Source organism: Cupressus sempervirens, chromosome 7 (genome assembly GCF_028749045.1).
Source record: "Cupressus sempervirens isolate cs-2001-9-10 chromosome 7, ASM2874904v1, whole genome shotgun sequence".
NCBI classification, from domain to species: Eukaryota; Viridiplantae; Streptophyta; class Pinopsida; order Cupressales; family Cupressaceae; genus Cupressus; species Cupressus sempervirens.
This window is the reverse complement of record NC_143124.1, coordinates 546,627,644-546,638,940: the sequence shown is the minus strand read 5'-3', so window position 1 is coordinate 546,638,940 and position 11,297 is coordinate 546,627,644.

The window sequence follows — 11,297 nt, the reverse complement described above, 5'->3', positions numbered from 1 at the left end:
TTTTTAATGCATTTTTGCATAGTTATTTATGAGATTCACATGCTATATTTTTAGCTTGAGATTGAAATTTGACCTACGATTTTGTGCATGATTTTGAGGAGATAGAGGCAGTTTTCCAATTGGCTATCAGTTGGACAGGTGGTTGAGAACAATTTTCAAGGGTTTCTTCACAATTTGGATCAATTTTGACTCATTTTCCATGCATATTTTTGATATCCAAAATAGGGTTTTGAGCTCTATTTATTGTATATTCACCTCATTATGAGGGACTCTTCTTTCTCACTCAGATTTTTTGCACATTGCAAAATTTTGAGTTGATTGTAGGAGTATTTTATAGCAGAGATTTTTTCAGCACTGATTATACAAATTCAATGGTTCCTTCTCATTGATTCTTGTGCAATATTGTGGGTTCTTTGCTTTTATGTTGTGTTTTTCCTTCGTTAAAGCTATATTCCTTATTGCATGTTGGAATCTCAATACTTATAATTGCAGGTCTTTGTTTGTGTCCTTATTCTTTTTGCAAAAAATTTGTAAAGCCTATGTTTTCCTTTCAAAGCAAAAGATTTTTGGTCCTTCCATAGAATCACTTTTGTAGTTTCATGCTTGTTTGGGTATTGTTAATCATTTGTGCCTTGGGTAATTGGTGTTAATTAAATTGAAGTTGCATACAAGTCATTGGTGTATCACCTCATTTAGGTTTAGTATTCATTATTTTCATTCACTTCTTATCTCTTTTCCATGTATAATTAAGTTTTTAGGTGATCATTATTTAGGAACAGGCCTGGCTCTTGGAGATTCATCTCTCATTTTAGGGCAACCCACCGCCCGAGAGAGTTTATATATTTCAACAAGATAGCTAGATATTTCATCTTACTAAAGATGCAATCTTGATTGATAATAGTTTTTGGCACGTCTAGTGGGACTCAAATCGCTTCACAATTCTCTGACATATAAGATTTTACTATTGTTTTGGTGTGAACAATAATATCCCAACCTTTTTTAAATGTATTTTATCAGCACCTAGCGACTATGTTTTGAAGATTTGGCATAGATACAGTTGCATTTTTAGTGATTATTTTAATGAGAAGAACTCCCACAAGATCAAACATAGAAGGATTTATGTATTAAGAATTATGGTCGGGTAGAAGAGTAAATCGATCAACAAGACGAGGAACAACACCACGGGCTGCAAAAGGAAAGTCTACTTCATTATTTGAATAAGATTTCTCTACATTTTAAAATCTTATATTTGAGGATCAATCCACAAATTCTAAGGAATCTGAAGTAATTATTGAAAATATTAGTTTTCCTAAAGATTTGAGTGTTCTTGATAATTCTGAATTTGAATTGCCCATTTTTGAGGAACTACCAAGGGATCAATTTCCTTCTATGGCATCTATAAGTGGTACTCTAGTTGTTGTTCAAAGTTTGAAAACATATCAGTAAAAGGTAAATTATCCTAACAAACCTTTATTTCCACTTTTAGTAAGACAACAAGTACCACTAGTTCATCAAATGGCCCAAAATTTGCCATTTGTAGCTTTCAATGCAAGTAGCCCGTTACAAATTGTTTCTCATCATGATATTCCACTAGCAACATTAATTTTTTTCCATTTTTTAATGGTGAAAATCATGTTTCAATAGTTGAACATATTAGAGGTATCGCCACTCTTTGTGGATTGCATCAAGTTCAACATGAGGTTGTACCCTTAAAGTTATTAGCAACCTCTCTAAGAGGAAAAACATTAATTTGATTTTGAAGTTTAGTAGTAAATTTAATTACTACATGGGATGCATGGGAAGCTTACTAATCAACAAGTTTGGGGATAAGTATGATAATCTCTCATTGGTTGAATAATTGACTACCATCAAAAGGCATGCTAATGAGCATATTTCTAATTTTAGTTTTTGTTTTCAGTAGACTTGGGACAAAATTCTAGCATCTGTTAAACCTTCTAATGACTATGCATTCTTAATCTATTTGAAGGCTATTGACAATGATATTTCAATTATGGTACAATCTATGAGAGAGCATGCTTTGCCTAATGCATTTGATATAGCTATTAGACCTGAAAATAGCTTGATACAAGTTGGTAAGTCACCTCCTAGGCCTCTAGTGCCTTATTTTCTAGAAATACAACCAATTGTACTAGTTGGTATACCACCACTAGCTATCATCCACCTATTCCAGCATTACCAACATTTAACATGCAAGTTGCAATAGAAGAACACACTGCTACAACTCCTATCAGAGAGTTAAAAGAGAAAAATTTGGATTTAATGGAGAAAAGTGATAGTATGATGCAAACTTTGCAAAGTTATGGAAATGAAATAAAAAACTTGAAGAGGCAACAAGGTCAATACAATAGATCAAATCAAGCTTCCTATCAAGAAAATAGGAAATCAAAGCAAGCTTCAAGATCAAACTAGCCAAGTCAAGCTCAATGACAACAAAGAAACAATGGTCAAAGAGTTAGTTAGCCCTACAATTATGCAACTCCTAGTACTTCTTAAGAGTTGGTAGTTGTTCCTCAAAACAACTATGAACATGATGAAGAGTGGTGCAATACTTGTAATGTTGGTCATTTTTGGCTTGATTGTGCACATGCACTTGAGGCAAGAAGACATGATGTTCTTAAAGGACAAGTAACTATTCAAAGAGAAATTCGTCATGATCAAATTCAGCAACAAGGTACCCCTAATGCTACTCTAATGAATTTTAATGAAGATGAAGCTTTTTATAGCAGTGAATTTTGATCCAAACCAAGTTTGGAGACCTGTATCAGAAACACAAGGTCAAAGGCCCAAGCTACAAATGATTAGCAGCAGACTGAAAAGGTACAATAACTTGCTATTAAGCCACAACAACAAGTTGATAAGGGAAAACAACAATAGGTTAACACTGTTAATTCTCAACTCGGGTAAGTGAATTACACCAACTAACCTCAACCTTTGGAAGGGGTATTTATTTGTCAAAATAGTTGGACGACATTGTCTCTTGCAAAGCCTAAATACTGGTTCATGTGCAGGTTATAGGAGATTCTTGGAACTTGTCTCAAGCACTAGTTTGATTCCTCTCAACACTAATGATTCATAGAAGGAAATGACTGACCAAATTTCTCATATCCTCAGTAGGAAACTGCTAAGTCTAATCTTGAGCTCTCCAATTCAGGTAAAGGGTTTGTACCATGATCATGCCATGGTCACTGGTTGGTGTGTGAGTTTGCCAAAAGTCCACTAAAAGAGGAATGCATAAGACATTGAAAAGATGAGGGGCCAAGAAATACTAAAACACCACCTCTCAGCTACACAATCCAAGCATAGTAGAGAGGGCACACAAGAAAAGAAAAATGAAAAAAAAAGAAAAATTGGTGTTGCAAAGGAGCCTCATCAACAAATAAAGTGGGTCAAACAAGGCTAGCACCACCCAATCCCTAGCTTGTTGAAACATAATCAAACTTCAAAGAAGAATCAAGAGGAAACACACAAGCTCTGTGAAGTTGATAAGAGACCTAAAAAACCCAAAAATGCCAAAATGATGTCTCATTAAGAGCACTCCGAATGGATTCCTACATCTAGTCAATAGTGATTGGAAGTTTACTATGAGAAATTTTTGAAACTCTTGCTAGTTAATGAAGGACTATTCTAAAACTATTGAATGCCCATGGTGATAAGCATTTAGGAGAGTCAAAGTGACTAAGGCAATAAAACATACACTGACTGTAAAAGTTGAAGGTCTGATTTTTGAGTCAACTTTTTCAAACAACCTCTTGTGATTCCCAAAACCAAGTTTGATTTTCATCTGAAGGCTGCTTGCCTATAAAGAAATTCTTTTTTATTTATTCCTTTTGTTGGGGCTAGTTGTTGTGGATTTACAACATATACCCCATTTTTTACTCAAAAATGGGGAACCCCTCTTTTCTTTTTAGGGAAAAGGAACCCACTCTCTAGAATAGGGAATCTTTCTAGATGCCTTAGAGAATAGGCCTCCTATAGTTCTAGGTTATAAGTCCAATCAATTAGTGTCAATCAAGATTAGGAGGCTAGGAAATTAGTTTTTTCACTAAGGGGTGAAAAAGTGCACATGCACTCTAGGCACACGTATGCACCTGATAAGGTGTGCTAGGTGCATTGATAAGGGCACTCCCCTTCTAGTGTACAAGCACATTAGGTGCACTTGCACACACTAGAAGGGTGTGCAAAGGGCATCCTTTCAGCCCTAGGAACCTATAAATATATGCCCCCCAATATACTCATTTAGATCCCTCAACATCTGGAGCATCACACATTTGCACCTCCATACTTGCACAACCTCTACCCTCCAATACCAAGGTGAGTGCTTAATACACCCTACACACCCTCGTAGATGTACAAGGTGATCAAGTTGTGCTACTTATACAAACCATCCAAGGCTTGCAAAAATGAAGTATAGCTACACACATATAACATGTGTGAATATGTGTCACTATGCTATGTGCATAGCACTAAAAACAAAAAGACCCTAGCCAACACATAATATGCACTTGGGCTGGTGTGATAGTGCACCTTTTAAGCCTTTTGTCAAATTTTACCTTCTTTTATCTTTTTTTGTCAATTTTTTTGCCAATCCAACTTAGTTGTTAAGCATCATTTTTATCTCCTAAGAGAAATATACTAATGACTATCTCTTGTATAGGTTAAAATAACATCTTTGTAATTATTCATGGAAGCAAATATCACACCCAAGCCGCTGACATTCAAGTTTCAAGATGGATCAAGGAAGTCCCACTTTTTTGACAAATATTTTGAGATCTGTGATATGGAATTGTGACACAAAGAGTGGAACACATTCTTGGTCTTATGCAACAAGCCATAGGATAGATCAGAGATGATCTCATCCTTGATTCTGAATGAGTTAGTAAATGCAACCTCCCATCTTGTATCACTACAATCCTTTGAGTTGATTATGGTGCTAGCTCACTACTATGTACCCAAGGAGAAGGTGGTAAAGAGAGTTACTAAGGAAATTGTCCTTGACATATGTCTAGATAACATTGAAAAGGTCTTTCACCTTCACGTCATAGACTAGTACTAAAAGATAACATATGATATAGCAGACTAATGGTACTAGGAACACGAACAAGAAGCAAGGAACTAGTGCAAGAGAAGTATCTTCTCACTAGAGTTGGAAAAGTGGACATGACCCATGGTATATGATAGGTGACATAGGCTATTGCATAGTCCTTTTAAGTAGAGCCATGGGGCTCCTAGTGGTAAGTCATTTAGAGACTTGGATGGTCTACTTTATAGAGAACATTAAGAAGAGGGGCCTATAGATTGACTAGGGGACCATTATTAGCAACTCCCTTGATGATAAACTCATCTCTGTGAAATAATACCCCTAGTTCTACATGACCTTCTCTATGCTCTACTCGTTGGCAACCAAACCAACAAAATATCTAGGATTGGTGAAGAGGGGAAATATGCAAGATTCCAATGCATGGCCATATATTGTATACCCTCAGCCCATAAGGGAGAAGCTCCCAGATAGGAGTCAAGAATATATAATGGTCAATGATGCTTTTCTTTTCACCATAATATGATTCCTTGAAGGAGGTTATGTGAAGAGGATATCAATGGAGATAGCCTCTAGAATAACACAGATGGGTGCATACTTCATCCAATTTAATACAATCTTGTGCATCCAGGTAGCTGGGACCCTTTTATGCTTGAAGAAGCTTCCATTTTATTTGTTAAATAGAGTCATATTCTTGGAGATAGTAAGGCAATTGGCTTCGGCCTATGATAGAGTGAGGAAGATGTACAAGAAGACTTGGGTGTGTTCAATCACCACTGGACCTTTCGAGGTGAAGCAAAAGTAGGAAATTTCCACCTACAAGATAGAGTGGGACCAATACCCCTTATATGATTATATGGCACCTCACCCCTACTTTGACAACATCCAGATGGTCAAGAATCTTATAGGAAAGGAATTCATATGCGATACAACTATTGAAGATCATTGGATGAACAACATGTTTGAATCAAGAACTATTGTAGGATGAGTTTTTCGCTGGCTAAAAGGGCACTCAACTTGAGTATACCCTTAAAGGTATAGAAAAGAGATAGCTCCAATGTACTGAACCCCTCTACAATAGAGATAAAATCTTTGAGTGCTTCATAATGAATGTGGAGATTGGCAAAGAGGAGAATGGTGACATCTAGCATCGGGCAAGGCATGTCATTTAACTCATGAAGGACTGGATTAGGAAGCCTTTCTAGTTGGAGCCAGTACCCAATGCATGAACCCTACAAGCACCTACGAGGCCCAAGAAGGGAAAAGGGACCAAGGTCACATTCCCCACATATGAAGAGAAGTACCCAGTCAAGCACGAGACCGTGTATAGGCATGAATGAGAAGTGACATACTTCTGTAGTGACAAGGATAAGGGGAAGAAGAAAATAAAGTCTACTAAGGTAGAGGAAGCCAAAACCAAAGAGGTCTTGGTACAAACAAAGGCTTCCTTATCAGTTTTGAAGAAGACTAGAACCAAAATGGTGGTGGTCAGGGTGAAGAGGAGGAAATCGAAGAAGAAAAACACTACTTTGTCCTAGATTATGGAGACCATACTTGAGGCAAGGAATGAAGAATGTCAGGAAGATATTGAATATCTCCCTCTAAATAAGAGGACCTGGTCAGCAAGGACCACTTAAGAAGAAAAAAGAAGGAGTTCAACACAAATGCCCCTAGTTGTCCAAGAACAATATATTCAAGTTAAAGAATCCATTGATCAAGAGAAGGAAGGGTGGAGCAAATCCATAGAAGGGGATGGGTTGGATGTGTTTGATCTCTCAGAGTTTGACTTATGCCCTTAGGGACTCATTTGGAGGGTGGAGTGATTAAGGATACAACACATTTGAAATCATTGGACAAGGATTGGAATCAACTACCTCTACTCCCAAAAGAGTCATTGGACACACCTCCTCAACCTCTAGGGAATTTGTCGTAACTACCTCCTCCTCCACTAGAATAGAATGCCACTCCATTTCCTTCTTTAGTCCTAGACCCTGAGAACCAAACAATAGAAGGGGATGACTTTGTTCAATTGCATACAAATGTAGTTTTAATAAAAGTGAAAATTGTTGAGACAGGAGACTAGACACCACCTATAATAGAATTAGGTCTATCACCTCCAAGAACTGTAATGGGCACCCCAATATTGGAACCTCTACAAGTATAAAAGACCTCAAAGAGGAGAAATAAGGGAAAATGACCAGCTTCAGAGACAACATCATCATCTAGTCAATATATGTCTCATATGGGTACTACTCTAGCAAGGTTGAAATGAGAACTATTAACTTGTCAAAGGAGGCATGTGGAGTATAGTGAGGAGGAAGGACTGAAATCATTAATAGAGGTAGTAAGATCACCAAATCCCATCCAGGGGGATCCTAAGAAATTTTCCTTCATCATGAAGAACCATAAGGATGATTTGATTACACATATTACCATTCCTCCTCCCCTTATAGATTTAGAAGACATCACCCCTAATGACCAAATGTAGGAAGTAGTATTGGTAAAAGCCACCAGGGATACAATCAAATTTTTGACTGCCATGGGTCTCAAGGAAGTATTTCAACACTTGGACCAGAATGAGGTGAATATTTTGAAATTAAGGAAATATAATGATTTTTAATAGGAGTATGTAAAGGAGATAGTAGGTCCTATTGACCCTAATAATCACGATATTTGCTTAGCGACTTGTCTCAAGAAATGAGCTCCGACCCTAGTACAAAGTGATTTATTTTTGGATGCATGTAAGTGATGGAATCACAATTTTGAAGAAAGGGGTGCAAAGATAATTGAGGCAAATATGAACCTACTACTAAGTACACAAAAGAATGTTGATAGGTTAGTTGCAGTGGTTAACCAAGATTTTGGGCTAATGATCGAAGTAGTGACTTGGACCAACAACTTTGAAGCATTACGAAACATCAAGGGTCAAAAATACTAGATGTTGTTAGACATATACATGGTGGGAGAATTAGATAAAATATATTATTAGATTAAAAAGATAACAGTCAATAATAGGGTCATGATCGAAGTTTATGAAGATATTCAAGATATGAAGAAGAGGACTCTAGATCAATTTTTGGAAGCGAACACATATTACAATACTACTAGCTTGGAGATTCTTGGAGAAAAGTCTAGGTCGCAATTATACTTAGTTGAAATGGTCGTACAATAGTTTCAAGCATCATTTGAAGTAGTGCCCTCTAAAGATGACATTAGGTGCATCTTCAAGACTAAGGAGACACTAAAAGAGTTAGACTACAAGCTGACAAATTTTGTAGAAATTATACAAGAGGCCAGTGAGTACCACCGGGAAGTAAGGACTAAATATGAGTCTCTAGATTTACTAGATACTCAGGAGATTACTACAGTTATCCAAAACTTTGAAGCAGTGCATCTAAACATCATTTTGGTAGAAGGGCCAAAAAGCTAGAAATTAAAAAAAATTAGACTTAGACATTTTTTCCAATTTTTGTCCTATCACCTCTAAAGGTGCATAAGTGTGCTAGGTGCGAAGGTGTGCAACTTTGCAAGGTGTGTCGATAGTTTTGGATCTATTGTGGTGGTGCTGAATTTTAATTGCTAGTTCTATTTTTTGAGTGTTTCATGTAGGAAAAATGCATTTTGGTTGTAGTTTAACTGGTAGAAACACATAGTGAAGCTTAAGCTTACATCTAAATAAGTGCTAGACTCCCAAATTACCCCAAGTCTTCTTTGTTCTTATCTTCTTCTTCTTTATGAGATTTTGAGTCATGTAAAGGTACAAGCATCATGTAATTAACAATATTAAGAGTGAAAGCCTACTTAGCACCTAGTTAGGAGTTTTTTATACATTTTTTTTTTAAATTAGTGATTTTAGCATGATTTTTGAAAGGAAAAATCCCTAGATCTATAAATTGCATTAAGGATTGGGTTTCTTATAAATACAAAGATGTAATATGTATTCAAGGCGGACATTTTGATGTAATAAAGTATGTTATTGGCACTCTCATTATGTGTGTAGTGTTTCTTTCTTGAATATGTGTTTCCTTTATGAATTTATTTTCATGAATAACAATGGAGCCAATGGTTTTATCGTATGCTAATGCTTGTGTGATCAATTATTTCTGGTGTTTGTCATTTGCTTTCAAATTCCTCTATTGTGACGAATTGGAGAAAGGATTGCCTTCAAGTTCTTGCATAGCAATTTGTCTTGTTTATGCTCACTTTCCACAACTATACAATTTGATGAATTTTGAAACATCCTATGGTTTTCATTGTTTCCTTTGGCTATTGCATTAGTAGAATCAAGGACATGTTGCTCCTATTTTCATTGATTTTATTCTTTATTTCTTTCAAAAAATTAATTTGCAAACATGTTGTTGTTATGACTTATGTCCATTAGGAGTTTCATTTTTAGAAATTTATTTGATTTCTTGTTACCCTAATTCTATTATTTTCTTTTGAACATGAGGTTAGAATAGGAACTCATTTAGCTGCATTATTAGAACTTGCATTCATCATTAAATCAAAAAGTACAAAAAAATGCATTGTTTTGTGGTTGCATTTCCTCAGAGTATCACAGGATTTGCAGATACCATCAAAGGCCTGCTTGTGAAAATTTACATTTATCTTTAATTGAGCTACCTAGTAGGTTGAAAATAAACCATCCAAAACCTTGGATTTGGTTAATTTGACTAGCTTTTCAAGAGAAATTTTTTAAAGGATTTCTATCATTGTCATCGTATAAAATGACTGCTCAACATCTACTAATAGATCGTTTGACACTAAAGATGGAATTTCTTCAGAGACATCTAGATACACTTTTGGAATCCAAGACATCTTATGAGAGATTTTCTTATATAGATCTGAATGCAGCTAAGATAACAACTTATAGATTATGTGCAGTAGTTAATGTGGTAGAATCAATAAAGTCTACTTGGGATGCAAATTTTGGGAACATGAAGACTAATTTTGTAGGCTACATAGAACTTTTGGGCTTTAATCAAACCTCAGAGGATGAAGATGAAGACAATCTTGACATGTATATAAGTTTTGTCTCACCTTTGTCATTGATGTCAAAAGGGGAGAGAAAGTGAAAAATTGTAAGGTATGAACAATTTACTATGCATATAGTAAGAGGGATTGAGTATAATCTAAGGGGGAGTATAGAACATAAGTATGATGGTACAATGATGATAGTGATCCATAGATTTTGGATTTTAAAATTTTGATTTTGGCTACAATTTTGAAGTACGGAGTTATACTTAGCCAAATTTTCCCTTATATTTCCATCAATGCCAAAGGGGGAGATTGTTGGCAAGTTGGCTAAGGATATTTATTAGGGTTTTCATTAATAGAAACATAACATTTTTTTTGAGGTAGAAAAGTTAGAGTATAAGTTTGGATGAAGAATACTTAGAAATTTGTCTAAGAATAATATTGGTTAACTAGCACTAGTCTTACAATTGCGTTTGATGAGATTCAAAAGGAATATTAAGCCATGTGGGCTTATAGACTGGTATTATGAACACCATAGATGATGTGTGCATAGCGTCTAAATTTTGTTTAAGTTTTGGAATTTTTTGCAGTATCATGTATAACAATGCACAACAAGACAACAATCAAATATTGAGTTTTTGTTAAGAAATTATTTTGACTTGTAAAAATTATTTATTGATTATGCTAGGCCAACATATTAAAGGTTAAATCTTACATGGAAGAATGTAATAGGAGGTCTGGTAGTGTGTGGAAAAGGATAAGGTTGATAGTTCAAAGTTTTTTTTGTATAAAGAAAGATCTTTTTATTTAGCGAAGTAGACAATTATATTGTAATGATATGATTGTTATATGTGCACTTTGTATGTATTATATAGATGTGAATTTGATGAGGAAAGAAAAAAAAATTGTTGTAGGGAAGTTTTTATGTGTGGAACTACAATGATAAATTAGATATTGAAGATATCAAAAATCAAGGTTTTATATCTATTCACATAACTTGTAAAGTTGTATATGCATGTTTGGGTAGTGGGCTCAACTTGTATATTGTATAGTAATTACAACTCCTAATAGGGTTGAGGCTTCTTATAAGGCCTAGTCCTATAATAAGGACATATATGCTATACAGATGTAATAGACTCTTATCAGGGTCAATATCTTTCACAAGATACTTTTGACTAGTGAACCATTTTGTGGGTACCATCCCCACTAGGGTTTTCCCTTGGCTCAGATTTCCCTAGTTAACAAAATATGTAGTTGTGAGTTT